Here is a 16453-nt window from a genome sequence, read left to right as displayed (position 1 = left end):
ATCCCTCACCATCACATATGGCTATGGGTGTGGGCGACCCATCCTTTCTTAAACATGATTGGCCAAGGTCAGTGCAGGAAAACCAGAATCCAGCTCACGTCAGAGATGGGAGGAGCTTTAGTCTGAAAACCATATGCATGTTTTACTGCCCTGGAAATTGCAGAAGCACAATGTGGCCAAGCCATTCAGTGATTTAGACTACCAGACAAAACCTACCAAAAGTATATTCATAGCTAAAAAAACCTTTGTTACGTTTCTTGCATGTCAGGCAGAAGGGGAAAAAGGCAACACCTGTTTGCCAGCTTTGCCATAAGGGTAACACCTCATTTATGTCAGGCAGTTTGCTACTCAGTTGTCAGCAACAATTAGAGTATATGTGGGAATGAAATAGAGATTGTGTCACTTGAGAGACCTCAAACAACAAATTATTAACCCTTAAAAACTCTCATACAGGCCCAATCTCCTGTCCTCAGTTCCACATCTCTTATCCCTGACAGGACAGGGCTGATGAAACTGGTTTCACCACTTGGACTCAGAGGCAGCATAAGACATCTGCTATTTCTTACCTTGTAAAGTGGGGAGGAGAGAGAAAAAGCAGCAGGAAACACAATTACAGAAGGTAGTATGGAGGCACAAGATGAACACAGCAAAATAGAGTCTTATCTTGTTGCAACTGTTGAGGTGGATTGTTGAGATGACTGAGGGTCTTTTCTTCTCCCTTCTCACACCCCCAGGATCATCTGCTTCTGCTTGCACTGCAGAAAAAATAAACATTGGGTTAAGGACATACAAAAAACCAATAAATCACAAATTTCGTATGGGTTTGCAACATTTCTCTTGACACAGTTTAAAAGTCCGAGGGTAGTCCTGTTTACCTATCTTCAAATATAAGAGTACAAGATGAATAATTGCTACGAAGTCAGCAGACAACCTTCTGAGGAGCAGAGCTTTACCTTGCATCCCGTGTTTTAATTTTTAGAGTTTCTGCCAAAACAAACCAGTCTTTGTTTTCATTCCATTTGTTTCTTTGTTATTGGAAAGATTTACATTTACCTTTTCCATGGTGAAGGTCACAAAATGATGGATTAAGCATTAAAAATAACCAGAAAGCATAGCTGAAAGACAGAAAACCTATTGAAATAATGGATCTTTTTTGTGATGATGTTTGAAGATGAACACTTTATATTCATGATGAGTATTTCTTAAAAAGTAAATTGAAAGTCACATCATTACACACAAAAGAGAACATTTAAAAGAAATTTGTGGTACTCTGACTAAGGCACTAAATATTTATTATTCCAGGCAAAACCAATTTTAAATTTAAGTTTAATGTACTTGCTAATCTTAATCTCATATGTCATTAATGCAGTGTTTTCAAATGGAACGACTTTGAGAAAAGGGATACACTGTATGCAAAGATGTTGTCCAGTCCACAACACTAGATACCAGTCACATGGGGGTGTCACATGAAATTCTGTAGATGCAATGGCTCTAACTCCAGACTTGAAATATCTGGTCAAGCAGAGGTGCAGGAATATGTATTCTCACCTACAGGAGAAACTGCTGATCTACCAAACGGCCCACTTCTGTTTTGCAATGTCACTTTGTTCCAGTGTTGGAACTGTTTCTGTAGGCAGAGTGCTCCACAGGAGCTTTGCTTTCCATTCATCATTTCAAACACTTAGACCTCTCACTTTGAATGTAATAGTGGTTATCTGAAGAAAAAAAGAAAAAAAGAAACATATATATTTCATGGTATTTCTAAGTTAACTTGTGAAGAAGTCCTTATTCTCTTGATCATATTAGGCTTGACAAAGATCGGCATATTCAATCAGTAAGGTAGAAAAAATGAATCACATTTAGAGAAAAGGCAATAGGAAAGTAGCTTACATTTTGGGTCATTACTAAAAGGCTAGGAAGGATCTCATTTTTCAGAAGATTGGCAATCAGTCAATCTCCTTAAAAGCATCAGATTTTCAGTATGTGGAGTCAGGCACATCTGTATGTAACACAAGTGCCAAATCTCATTTGCCCCTTCCTATACACGCTGTATTGTGATTGTACTTTTTATGCTCTACTGGGTTGAACCAACCTTGTGCTGCAAGCATGGATGGGGACACAGGTATGATACAGTCAGGGACTTGAGCATGACAGATACACTTGAATGTCATGAATATCTCGTCCATGGCAGATATCATCAGTCAACAGCAGCCCCTCATCAAGAAAACCACTTTTCAGAGGCATTCTGAAAGATGCAAACTCTACATAACTTTTTCTGCATCTCCAGGAATTACATCCCCTCTTCTGTCAGGTTTGGCACTGAGACAGCTCAACTTTGTCATTCAACAGCATGCAATTATGCCGCAGGATCTCTACTTGCCATTCTCTCTCCCACATTGTCTCACTGTCTCCAGGGAACTCTGCAATATTTTCCAGCAAGAACATCATCATCTCCTTGCAGGAAAACATCAGCCTGACTCTCTTGCCGTCACTTCCCATATACTCAATCACAGAAACATGCAGCAGTTGTACAGTAAGTTGTGAAATAACAAATCCAACAGTTCTGTTGTTCGTGTTACACAGTTCCTTCTCTCTTTCACTGTCTGCTGACCATGCGTGTCTAGCAAATGATCGAAAGTAAACTTGAAAATATTTGAAACAATGGGTCTGGCTCTTTGAACATCACTTGTCATGATGAACTTTTAAATGAGGATGGTCACAATTTGGGAAATGCAACTGGGTCTTAATACACAGTAATTCTGTAAAATAAAGTTATACTGCAAAGATAGAGCTGAAGAAATGAAAATCTGTCCAGGTATACAAAGAAACTGTGGGTAAGCATTTTATTTAATTTACCACTGTCTTCTTCCTGTTGCAGTCAAGGTTTATAGTATTTCTGGTGTTCTTTACCAAGGTCATACAAGATACATCACAATGTCTTCAATATACACTTTCCTGTGTATATTATTTCTCAGGGTCAAATTTAGGTCAAGAGCCAAAGACGATCAAAACTGAACCAGGAATTCTATCACAGTAGTGACTGAGTCTAAAGTTAAACACATCTAGGTCTAGCACTGTATTTCTAATAAAGACACACAATTTTAATTTGCATTAACATGTTCATAATATTTAAAGTATAAGCAACTTCTGAAAAAATGTCAGAAAGCATGAAGTCTCAATTTAATGGTCATACCAAAGGAACGGGGAAAAGGGGAAGAGTGGTTAGAGACTTTTGTTCATTAATCATATCAAATTCACTTTTATTATTTTCCCATTTGCATTTAATACAGACCTGGAATGTTGACTGGGATTTTCAATCTGCATTTTCATTAAAGTATCAGTAACAATTCTGAAAAAGCAATCCTGAGGCAGATAGAAAGAAAAAAAAATTAAATACATGCCAAGTGTAGTTTCCAGATGCATGACAGATCTCATAGGTTGTGGATAAATAATCAACAAAATAGTATTTCAAATTCTCTAATTTTCAATAGGTCTATGTTTTTCTTGTTTCTGTCATTTCAATTATTAAATCTGACATTATTTTAATAATTTTACCTTTCCATAATCTTCTATGTTACTGAACAAGATGCCTTTGTCATCTCTATGGTCACTGATTTTGATTTCATATGCTAGGGAAAATAGGGTTTTTTCAGTTCATCTTGTCTGGAAAAGAAAAACTGCAAAATTTTTAACAATAAGAGTAAAAAATAATTAAATTTCCTTTAAAATAAACATTAATAAAAGTGAGATAGAAGTGAAAATAAAAGAACTCAATGATTTTTTCAAATTATAGGCAGTGACAAAGAGGGAAATGGAGGGAGTGTTACAAATACTAGGAGAGGAAATCTTTTAGAAATTAATATCCAAAATTATTCTCCTTTGTCATAATACACTATTCCTTCTGATTTCACTATCTGACCAAGCAGCAGCTTTGTGGTCTGGAGAGAAGTGCTTTTCAAGGAAAATATCACAAAATCCTCCATAGTAAGTGAAAGGTGAAAAAAATAGAAAATAATATTAATAATGATGTAAGTTAGTAACAGAAACTCTGGTATTCATCACTATATCTCCAGCTGATTAAGCAGCTCATTGATTGGATCTTTCTTCTGCATGTTGCTTCCCTTAAAATCCTGAAAGGTGATCCGTTCTTCTGCCTAGTTCAAAGATCAAATCTCTTATCCCTCCAGATAATGCATATAGAAGTTCTGCTTGGATATTTTAAGGCTCTCCTGAACAGATATTATGGGGAATCATCCTATATTTAAAAGTCCAAAAATCAGTAAAGATTTCTGGACCTAGAAGATGGGCTATAAAAGACTAAGTAACAAAATAAAGTTCAGTCCGCAAAATTGAAATTAGAATGAGGAAATTAAAGGATCAGTTGCAAAAACCACCCTGTGTGGCCCACACCACTGACCTACCCTTGCTATAACTTATACCAAAGATTAAACAAAACAAAACAAAAAACCAAAAAAGCCCAACCAACAAACAAAAACAAACAAACAAACAAACCCAAAAAACAAAAACAAACCAGCAAAATCTTCACTTTTAAAAATGGTTGTTAAGTGACAAAGATACATTAGTATCATGTCTCATTTTTAAAGGTAAAAGGTGAAATAGCCTCAAGAAGAAAAAAAAGAAAAAAAATCCCTAATTGACATCAAATACCTGATTACCATACTAAGAGAAGGAGATAAACCATGTCCTTATGTGGTTCACCTTAAACAGGAGGCAATAAATGTCTGCTGTACCTGGGTAAGAAACCCAGCCCGTCTGTGTGGCCAAAGAAGTTCCTTCTGACAGCAAGTTTAGTCAGCAAGCAAATTGCAGGTTATACATCTTGATTACTACAGTGTTTACTATATCTGAAGGATCAGACTTGTAGCTGTAGCATTAATTTGCTTTTCATAAACTCAGTGCTTAGCATGTAAACTTCTCATATGGAAGTTGATACGGTATTTTTGCATTTAAAAATTATATTCCAAGGAGTAGCCCTTTCACTATACACAACTCTTGAGGCATTCAAATGGAGCTGCCATTTGGGAGGTAGGACTGCTGATAGACAGAGGCAGCTTGAAAAATCTGAATTTTCCACTGGTGCCAATGGTCTTGAAGCCCGGGCAGCCAGTTGAACTCCCAGCTTTACCTCAGAAGGAAGCAGAGTGGTTTTCCTGAGCTGTGATATTTCCTGCCTTGAACTCATGAAACTGAAGCCCAGTCCTCCATCTTTTGAGACACACACAACATTTCAAGATTTTGCAGATTTTTCTATGTGGCTCTGAGTGCTGGCCACTCTAAACTGCAGTGGCTAAAGGTGACATGCTTCAGACATGTGGCAAATGGCTATGAAAAGATCCATTTCAATCATCCAAGGGAAAAAAAAATGGATACATACTCTGATACAGCAAAATGTCAGCTAGTTGATAGCCAAACCTAGGAGGACAAATTACAGTTTAAGATTCATTCCAAACATTTTAAGGACACTTAAAATGTAAGGCAAATACAATAAATAAGAAGAGCTTTAAGTACATCATTAGTAAATACACTGATATAAGGCTTCAGAAAGTGTGAATTTTGGTTATTGAAATGTTAGGACATTTTGAATATAGTAATTAAAATAAAGTGGACAAGAAATAGAGTCTTTCTCATTCTAGGAATACTTTACATATGAGAAGTTTAACAAACATGCTTATCCCTTCCTCTGTTCTTAAGTCTCTATTTAGCACTCTACTAATGCAGATTAGAATTAGTACCAAATAGTCCTGACACACCAGACATACGATGTAGCTTCAGTTAGGATGTACCTAATGGATATTGGTACAGTTTAGCACTCTAGTTAAAGTTCTGAGAATAGTGCAAATTCAACATCATGAAAACAAAACATTAAGAAAACTTTGATGGTATTGAAATGGCATTTTTTTAAAAATCACCATATAAATGAGTCTTTAAAAAGTATATATCTGAGTTTTGAGCTTTCTGCATCTCAATACATAAGATCCATTGGTAAAACTATTTCTTAACATTTAACTTATTTTTTGTCAACTCATGTGTTTTTTGTGATTAAACTATATCCATTGCAAGTCACTTTTATTAAACTAGCTTTTTTGAGGACTTTTGCAATTTCTGGCATCTCTTTCTTAGCAATCAAGCATACTGACTCTGCCAAATCAAGAAAAGCTTCCTCTGACAGAGCTCTGTTTTGGCAGTGACAGAAGAGCGGTCCAACTCTTCTGTCTCTCCAGCTTCTTCCCACCTTCATAGAATTCTTTCTTCTGTTATGAACGAATATTATGATTTTTCTTACCTTGGCTCTGTCAAGGAAAGGAAGAAAAGTGACCTGTCTTAAAGAACTACACTGACCAATGCCCAGTAACTTCTACTTACTGTAGACTTAATGCTGAATTTTAAAGATCCTGTAAATTGACATATTATGCTTATAGCCAAGGAATAATCTAATTTCAAGTTTACTGATTGCTGATCATTCTTCTCTCGAGTCATTACAGTGCATGAAGTTATTTGATGTGAACTACAGACTCACTGACCATTCCAAAATAACATTTTTTCCAAGTGCAGGATGGTAACTCAGGGATGATTTGACAAACCCATTTAGAGAAACCATAAATGTTATAGTAGTAATTAAAAAAAAATCATTAAAATTCTAAATTTACATCTTCATTACTGTGTTTATATGGCGTTGCTTAAAAACTAAAACCAAATGGTAAACCACAAGGCATCTGCTAAACATTCACTCCACCACAAGTGCAGCTACAGGTGATATGGGACTGGGATTGATGTTTCTGTGCTGTCAGCTTCTGCTGTCGCCCAGAGGGTGATGAAAGACAGGAGGACCAGGGAATACATCAGAGTGGGAAGAAACTAAGCATGAAAATGTGTCATACTAAATGTGACATTCAGAAAGGCTAAGTTTAGACTGTGTTTGGAGGTGCTGCAGCCCAAGTGCCCACAGCTTTCCTGTGAGTAAAAACAAATGAGGAAAAATGAGGAACGATGCTTGTCACCAGCTTTCAGTATGATATGGAGTAGTGACATGCAATGGGCAGTTGTACCACCATATGGGACACAGCCATAGCCAAAGAGCAGTGACTGTGATGCACCTCACGCAGTCTAGACCATGCAAGGAATCTTTAAGTTTTACCTTACCACCTGAATGGCCCTTTTATCTGACCTGCTTGCTGAGTTCTCAAAACTACAATCAAAGAGTTTGCAAAAAGGCCCTCCTTCAGTATGAGATGGACAGTGGTAATCTTCATGACCTGTATTCCCATAAGAACTGAACAGAACAGCCAGGCTGATGTGCTATAAAACCCTTTCAGCTGCAAGTTTTATAAGGGCAAACTATTCTTGTGCTTTCCAGCTAAGATGTGCTTCCTAATTATGATATAAGTTTTTTCACTTAGATCTTGCATGATAAGCATATTAAATTGCCATGATGGGCTACAATTTATCATGATTGCTAAAAATGGGATATTCAAATTGTGGTTGGTCATTAATCATGGTCAGTAGTATAACAAATAAATGGAGTGCAATGCATCTTGAAAATCTGTGAAGGATAATTAACTTGAATTGCCAGAAAAGTAGAACAGATGAATTTTTAGATACAAAAGCAAAATATAAACAAATACCATAAACCCTATGAAACACAATTCTGAAATATTTTCATTGCTGTTGGTGTTCCCTTGCCTTTGCCCAGAACATTTACAGATACATTATTGAAAACTCTCCCAAAAAGAAGAATACCAACTACTGTATCTAAGACGAGGCATGCAGGAATTTCTACTTAAACGCTTTGTGCAAATGTTACTGATAGTTTGTTTTCTCTTCTGTAAAATTGAAATAAAAGTATATGGTGTGTTCTGTGGTTTAGTACTTATCGATGTACTTTAACATTTTCCATTGAAAGACTGCAGTAGGTTGGGCATGAAGACAGTGAACCTCTAGGCTGGCAAAGTAGGTAAATGAGGATGTTAGAACTTCCTTAACATTTAACTACACTATCAAGTGAGTGAAAAATGTTCCCATAATACCAGGGAAACTCATGGGGTTGAGAATTATGGGAAGGTTTCCTTGAAAAATTCAAGTTGTGTATATATATATATATGTGTGTGTGTGTGTATATATTTTATATATATATGTATATATATAATATGTATAATTCTCTACTGTGCCAGTTTTTAAAAAGAATACTCTCAATAACATGACAAGCATTCATATTTTGAAAACTATCATTAACTTTCGAACAGTTACTGAAGTTTTGTTCAAAAGGAAAGGTTAACTGGTGATGACTATTGTTTTGAACCAAAAGAAAAATAAAAGTTTTGATATAGAACAAGGTTTTGTAGTATTTCTTTCTGATACACAAAAATTCTCATTGCTAACTGAAAGTAAGCATAGGTGGTACCCTAAAAATACAAGACAATGGGGGTACTATATAAAAAAACCACAAACCAACAACCCAGTGTTTGTGACTGGTTGCAGATTATGCTTTTTTGACCAATTTAAGTGAATGCAGCTACTCTGGGAAGCTGATGTCTTGGTTTAAAGACATAACTTAATGCCTGAAAGTACAGTTTCCTACAAAGGAAGCCTGTTCAATTGTCTGTTTCTTTAAGAAGAGAAATTGCTCCAGACTTCTGTTCAGAAAACTTAGCACCAAAACATATTTTTAAAAGCAGAGCAGGAGTTCATGGAGAGACATCCTGGAAGAGCCCAGTGGCACTGTAATGTGCATACACAAAAGGTGGAGGAAAAATACACAAAGTTCGGTTTTGTAGTGCACAGCTGTACCAATAAAAATCTAAAGGATTCCAAGTTAAACAGTGACTTAAACTTGCCTAACTGCAAACACAACTTGGGGCAAGATTCAGGCCTCCCAAATTTCCACTGGACTGGAGAGCAGGAGGAGCTGTTTGACACAGAAGCAAGCAATTTTCTTCTACCCTTATTTCTTTTAAGAAGAAAAATGCTTTGGGCAGAACTGACTGAGCTGGTGGTGGGTAATGGGAATTTTTTGGACAGGAAGAAACTGCCAATCCGTAACCCAGATGAGATAGTATAAGTATACAATATCCATGTTTAGAAAAGTTGGGGCTGGAAGGGATGTGTGAGGGGATCAAGCATCCAGACCAATCACCCTATCCTTCTGTGACACTGTGTTTTTAAAGTCACAAAACCAGGGCAGGAATCTCCCAGGGGTCTTCTCCTCTAAGACAGTGATGCTGTGATTTAGTAACAAAAGCTTTTCAACATCTCAATGACATTTCAGTCCAGCTCTATCCTTTGACTTCATATAGAAATGCTGATACTAAGCCAGTGGAAACACATGTGTTTGAAATGCCTGAACCTTTGACTGCAAGCAGTCAACAGAAACATGAACTAACTCTAAATTAAAACAAAAAGCAAAACACAGTGAGCTCGACTGTACTATCTACTCAAAATATCAGAGACAGCAAATAGTGGATGGACATATTTTTAGATGTTTTTGTTCCACAAGGTCAAATACTTCACAAATAAAGGAGTCCAACAATATTTTGGCATAAAGATTGATATGAGATTTTTACAAACAGAGGCATGTGAAGGGAGAGGGTCAAAAGCAACTATCTTTTACACCGGGGTAAATCCCAGCATTGCTCATGGACAATGTCACAAAGGACAGAGCAGCACACTGCCCAGCTCTGAGTGACTTACCCTCTGCCATGCAGCAAACTGTGGGGCTGCAAGGATTAAAGTTGGTTCCAGGGAGTTGATGTAAGTGCTGGATTGAATGATATGTCAGCAGACAGTAAAGTGCTAAAGGCTGAGCAGTGTCCTGACAGAAATCCCTTGGTGGAAATTCAGGGAAGCATGCCACACTATATTTTATCTTCTGCTTGAACTTCAGAAAAGCAAGAGGATTTTAGGACTGGTTTGCAATGCTTTACATCTTTTGGTCCCAGATTTTTTTTCCCCTTTTAACCTTGTAATGAGACTTTCAAAAGATATTCAAAGCAGATGATTTTACAGATGCTCTTGACTTAGTCCAACGAATTTATTTTAACACAATATAATATAGTTTACTGAAACCACAAGCAGATACAGACATCTGTCATACAGAGAACACTTTTCCTGTAACATTTTGCCAATGAAATAACTGAAACATTTACCTGCAGTATTAATTTTCAGCAATATTCACCTACTCCCCTTAATATTTTGAAAGTGCCATGATGTTAGCAACTGTTAAATATTGTTTTTAATGATAAGCTCTGTCCTTGAACTGACAGATTCATTTGATAAAAGCTTTCCTTTCACTAGCTGACTTTTGCTATTAATGCTGTGAGAATAAAATGTTGGTGAATGAACAGCAGCAACACAAAAAAAGCCCAGCTGAACTAAATTATTATTTGTAAGACATTCTGAGATATTGATCTTCCTGCCTTATAAGTAATTCATGCAGTTTAACGCTGAACAAAAGGTACAGTTTTAAGAAAATGTGCTGTAGGGCAAAACTTGTAGAATAATTAAAAACTTAAAATTACTTCTTTTGACTTAACACCTTTACTTTAGCTTCAAAATAATGTTACATGACTCAATAGTATAAAGACAAGGGTTTTATATATAAAATTAGGAACAGGTTTTTTGCACTAGAATTGGAACTGTGAGAATTTCTCTTGTATAATCTGATCGATACTTTGCCTCTCCCCTTGACTTTCATATACAGTGTATAATTTAAAATAAGTAGACAGAAAAGTAATAACCAAAAGACCGATCCATTTAAATGTTCAAATACAGCTATGCTTAGAAAACGTAGACTTGATTGTTACTCTCATGAAACACGAGCTATTTCTTTAAAAATTTAACTATGACATAGTCTGTTAAAGGTCTCCCTTTTTATACCGCCAGCCATCCAAATTTCTGTGTTGGATTTAAATGTATTTGTAATGCCATAAAAATGGGCAGGAGGCGAGGAGTGGTGAAAGAGGAAGATTGATAGGAAATGACCTTAAAAAGCTTTACAGATTGTTTAATCTCAGGGAAAAAATAAGTTAGAAGCTAAAGATCCATTAAAATTATGTCTAATTTGAGGTTTAACCCCGCATTTGACATTTAACTTGGTTTTACCAATTCCTTAATCCTTCTGGTCTTCCAGTCAAAATGTCTTTTAATTAAAAAGCTATAAATGTGCCCCTTTGGCCATCTCTTAAATCTGCAATCCTCTTAGATCTCCCCTGAAAAGCCTAATCCCCTTAGTTCCTTAGAGAAAAATGCTGGCTGGGAGTGCCTGGGGCACAGTGCCCAACAGAGCTGAGATGCCTGTACGGACTCTGTGCCAGGTGAGCAGGAGCCGTCTGATCCTCACCTCTCCCAGACCAGCTCAGCCAATCTGAGGCTGGTCCATGATTCAGGAACAGCAGAAAGAAGCAGGCAGATGTCCTTTTCTGACTTGGGCACAATATCTCTGCTCTCTGCTCAGCACCCCACTGAAACCAATGCAGATTCCTCCTGGTGTGTGGGATCCAGATCTCACCTGAGATGTTTCCAGGACCCTGAACAGAACGAGACTGCTGCTTTTTCATGTAACTAAAACAGTGCCTCTCCACCACCCAGCCTGGACCCTAATGCAATTGTTAACATCATTATGCAACTCAGGCAGAGGAAGAGGATAGGTTGATAAATTTCTGGTGCATCAAAAAAAGAATCTTTTGTCTCAAGCATCATCGTTTTAGTGACAATTATACCTGCCAGATCCTTCATACAGACCAACAATAGGTCTTCAATAGCTTAGTCTTTGGATTTTTAATTTCCATCACAAACTTTTAGTATCAAGAGGAAATAAAAACAGCCACATTAATTCCAAACTGTTGTTCAAAAGAACTGAGACAAAAATTAATATCTGTGAGATATACAAGGCTACACTGGATTTTCCTATAAAGATTTTTTTTTTCTGTCTTCGAAGGAAACACATTTGTACTTAACAGGGGGGAAAAAAAAGAAGATTTTTATGCTGCGACAAATTATTGTTCTTTTGCAAAACTAAAAATCAAGATTACAAGCCAACTATATTTCTCAAACATGGCATGTTCTCTACACCATATGCTCTGAAGAGAGATGCATTTAATTGTTTGGAACAAAGCCATGTAGTTGTCAAACTCCAGGACTCCACCCAAAATCATGTAATAGGTTTCTTCAAGGTGTGTGGCATTACATTATGCTGTTTTCCATATTTGAATTACATTCCTCAACATAAAAGTCATGAACAGCATCTCAGGCTGGTAATTACCTAACTTCAGGAGTCAATGAGAGCCAGACCAGTGCTTCAGTGCTGAAAAATGACAACATGGAATAAGGTCCTTAAATCATCCACATTAAATATAGAGAGTTAGATACCTAAGAGGCATGTTCACAATAGCCAGCCTGCTGGGACACCAAAGCCAGACAGAGTAAGGGAAATTGTCACTCAAAAGGCAATAACTAAATTCCAGGACACAAATCACTTCCTCTGGAAGCAGTTATTCACATCCAAGCAGGTGCCCGATATTCAAAACTGGACAACTACAGTTTGAGAAAATCACCAGTTCAAATGTAGCAAAAATGTCTTTGTATTCTCAGAAGCATTCTAACCTGACCTACTTGTTTCCAGAATCACTTACATTTGGGACATACCAGCATGTATCTAAACACTAGCCAAAAATGCCTAAAGGAGCTTGAGGTTTTAAATATGGACAGACCAAGCCCACTTAAACAGATCAAATATAAGAGTGGCATCTGTGGAAACACAGTGTACCTTTTACAATGGAGGCAATGGAAGGCATTGCATTTATATGGCAATGGAGAGCTTGCTGTCATGGTTATGTCATTGAAAATATTTGTGAGTGATGTAAAAGGGCTTGTGTTTATTCTTCCCAGGCTGCTCTCTGAGCAATATCTGACTAAAACAACTTTCCCATTCTCTTCCAGGAGCTGACCACCATTTTCTTCTCTTTGCAAAATTAAAATAACTATAAACAATTATAAATTACACTACAAAATAATTTTGTTTTCTCATTTAGTAGCAAGTTTTTTAAAGAAAGTGGAATAAAAATGAGTTCAAGCTTTCTTCTGTCCAAACCCACCTGAAGCCCGCTTTCAGCCTGTTCTTCCTATTGGGAATGCCTGAGTGCACCACCTGCTAAGCCTGATCAACAGTTGACGCTGTTTTTCCTGGCCACCCAATGACTCCAATTCAATTGGAAGGGCTGAGTCCTCTCAGGCAGGGGAAGGCCAGGTGGCCCCTCCTTGGAAGGATTCTGTGCAGGTCAAAACACCACCTGCAATGGTCAACCTCAGTGCCAAGGGCTGCACACTGCAGGTGTAGGTTATTCTAGTTCTCCCTTTAAGTACTAATAAGAAAACCTGACCGGAGCTGGCCTGGTTTCTCCAATTCCTTTAGGGATTCCCTGGATAGGAGGGATGTATAACCAGACTTCAACCAAAAGCACACTCATCCTTTTGTCATGTTAGATAACAATGTTACTTGGATGCAAGAATACAGTTTAAAGCCAATAAAGGTACTTTAAAAGCTTAGTAGCAATCCCTACCACTCATGATGCCTTTATCAAAGAATATTATATACCAAGTTTTGTTCTGAGCTAGGCTGAATTTAGATATATTTTGGTTCAACGACATTATTGTTCTTTTGAATTTTAACAACGTATGTACTAATTTGATTTACTTTAGTTTGGATTTAATTTGATAGCACTAGGTGCTAATGGGAAAACTCTCAAAAGAAACCCACGAGTCTTTCTAAAATTGCATTTCTGCAAATCAACATGCTGATATTTACTGATTTCTTTTACGAAAGAAAAACACGGGATTTAACTGTGTACCTTCCATAACTGCTGAATGATTCTGCTCCTTTTATCAAATTTCAATTTGTGTTGTAAAGAGTTTACACAATAAACACCTCAGAAGGTATGTTTTCTAAATGACCCTCTGTGAATTACAGACCAATACCATTTTCTTTGCTCATTGTATATAAGCTCTTAAAAGCACTATAAATCGTTAGAAGCTAATGGCTCCCATCTACCTTTTTACTTTCAACACAGCTTTTAAAAAAGGAAATCACATTAGGCTTTCTACTTCTGATTGTCAGTTTTGCTGCATTCATATCTCTTTGTACCTTTTATGTACTTCCAATAATTGCAACATCTAGCTTTCACTACATTTGGTATTTCTTGATATAATACATACATATTTGTATTTATCTTGAAAAGCTATGTTTTGGAATGCTCATGATATTACCATAAATAACTTTTTCAGTGTACCCACTGTACCTCAAAAAAAACCCCTACATGGATTCTCAGAAGGAAAGTTTCATTTGTAGCAACTCTTGGTCATTGCATAACAGGTAAGAGATACACTCTTTATAACTGCAGAAAAAGGGAACGATATGGACTAAAATAAGGTAGAGAGACAGATACATGATGTTACAGAGAAACTTTGCATTAAGCAACACTGAAAAGTTCACGTCCTTTTACTATCATAGAAGACTGTCCCACTGCTCTTGACTTCTTATTAACACAGTACATAAAGTCACAGATTACTGATGAGATAAATTACAGGTTTTCTAAGAAGAGACAGCATTCTGTTGAATGTCTGAACAACTTCAAAAGGTTTCCAAAGTGTATCTTTTCCCAGAGGTGGTGGCATTCTCAGGTACAGAAACACAAAAATTACGGAGTATACATACTTCTGTATACATAGAGGAAACTTAGGAATAAAGTGTACTTAATAAATAACACTGCTCATTTACATTTGTAATCACATGTATACATATTCAACAGCATAATCAACACTAACACAATCATTTTTCGCTATACTAAGTCACTCTCTTTTATGCTACAGCAATACAGAATTCTGTTCTCTGTCCAAATGAGATTTTTTTTTTTTAATAGATAATTCTTGGAGAAATTCTACACCTATTAATACTGAATTCCTCTGACATCACACAGAATTAATATAATCAAGCACATCATTTGTGCTAATTCATTTATGATGACAACATCAAGAGAGAAGAAGATGCTGGAAGAGCAATGGTCATCCTCAGTGACCTACCTGCACACCCATATTTCTTCTTGGCATTACTAGTACTTTGGTCACATGTACGGATTTGTTTAGACTCAGACCTGAAGACAAAGGAAAGCATTTCTGGCAGATTTAATGTCTTGCCTCAGAGACAAGACAGTTACTGTAAATCACTGGCTAAGGGACCAATGCTATAATCTTGCTCTGGCTTAGATAAAATTTTCTATATCTATATCCAAATGATCTGGATGAGCATCTCTGTATTATCTGGAGATAAAAATGTAAATTGCCATGACCTTCATAAACTGCAGTGGTTTTGCACGTTGCATGATCCGAACTATTTGCCTTCTCCCTCACTGTCCCAGAAATACTCTTATTGAAACACTAATTTTAGGACAAAATACATTAAAAATATAAACCTCATTTATCACATAACATTATATGTTGAAGTATGGATTCTAAAGGAACAGAAACAGCAGAGAAGTTTTAATGTGTAGCTCTCTCCATAGGGGGTCTCTGCTAGGAGGTTCTCACACAATTAAAGTCTTCTGTTTTAAGGTCTTTGGGTAGGGAAACACAGCATCTAATGCATAAACAGTCTGGCACCGTGAATAGCACCAAATCCTGATAAAAATACATAATAAATCAAATGGGCCCTGCTGTGCAAGAAGAATTGCAATTCCCTTTGGTTAAGGCCAGCCAGAACAGGCATGCTCACAGCAGCACACGCTGTGACAGACAGGGGACCCTTCATTTCTTTTTATGTTCCAAGCCCCCAGAAAACATATATGCTGGTAGTGTGGACAGCTGAAATGATTCAAGGATTAGAGGATATCACAGAGGAAGAGCAAGGAAAGAAACTTAATTTACACAGCTTAGAGAAAAAGAGATTAAGAGGATAAAAAACTGTATAAATATCTTCAAGGATTCAAGGAAATAACATCAATGCAGGAAAAAAGTTGTGTACATTACCTAAAAAAGTTAATAAATTTACTATCCTGAAACTATAAGGTTTTGGGAAGAAAAGAGAAAACAATAGCTGATGAAGTTGATAAAGGGAATACTCAAGTAGAGAAGACAAATCAGGTGGCTGGATCAAAACTTTAAGAAAATTGAGGAATGTAGAGACTGCTTGCAACTGCACAATAAAAATAAAATTGATATTAATACCAGGTATTTATTCTGTAACATAATTAGGGGCAGCACCTTCTGAACCTAAGAAAGTCTTTTGGGCTTGCTAAGGGATTTCTTTTCTTCACATGATATATGGACAAGCCCAGAAGTGCCAACTGTTAGTTTTAACCATGTTTTGCAATATCCAGTGTTTCTTCTTTGTGACGGTTTGGACTTGGCTCCCTGCCAAATGCCCGAAAGTTAGGACAGCAGCTCCCTTTCC

General features: G+C 36.8%; 1 long non-coding RNA gene across 1 annotated transcript; it reads right to left on the bottom strand.

The window, feature by feature from the left end:
- Positions 1–584: 584 nt before the first annotated feature.
- On the bottom strand, positions 585–3655 carry LOC114062475. The gene is made up of 3 exons (XR_003572389.1): positions 3556–3655; positions 1549–1715; positions 585–755 (listed from the first exon to the last, which is right to left on the bottom strand). It is a non-coding gene; the product is annotated as an uncharacterized LOC114062475 (long non-coding RNA).
- Positions 3656–16453: the final 12798 nt, after the last annotated feature.

Source organism: Empidonax traillii, unplaced genomic scaffold (genome assembly GCF_003031625.1).
Source record: "Empidonax traillii isolate 1590-97213 ecotype Southwest subspecies unplaced genomic scaffold, ASM303162v1 scaffold411:size1093445, whole genome shotgun sequence".
NCBI lineage: Eukaryota > Metazoa > Chordata > Aves > Passeriformes > Tyrannidae > Empidonax > Empidonax traillii.
The sequence above is the reverse complement of the archived record's forward strand: the minus strand, read 5'-3'. Positions and strand labels throughout refer to the sequence as shown.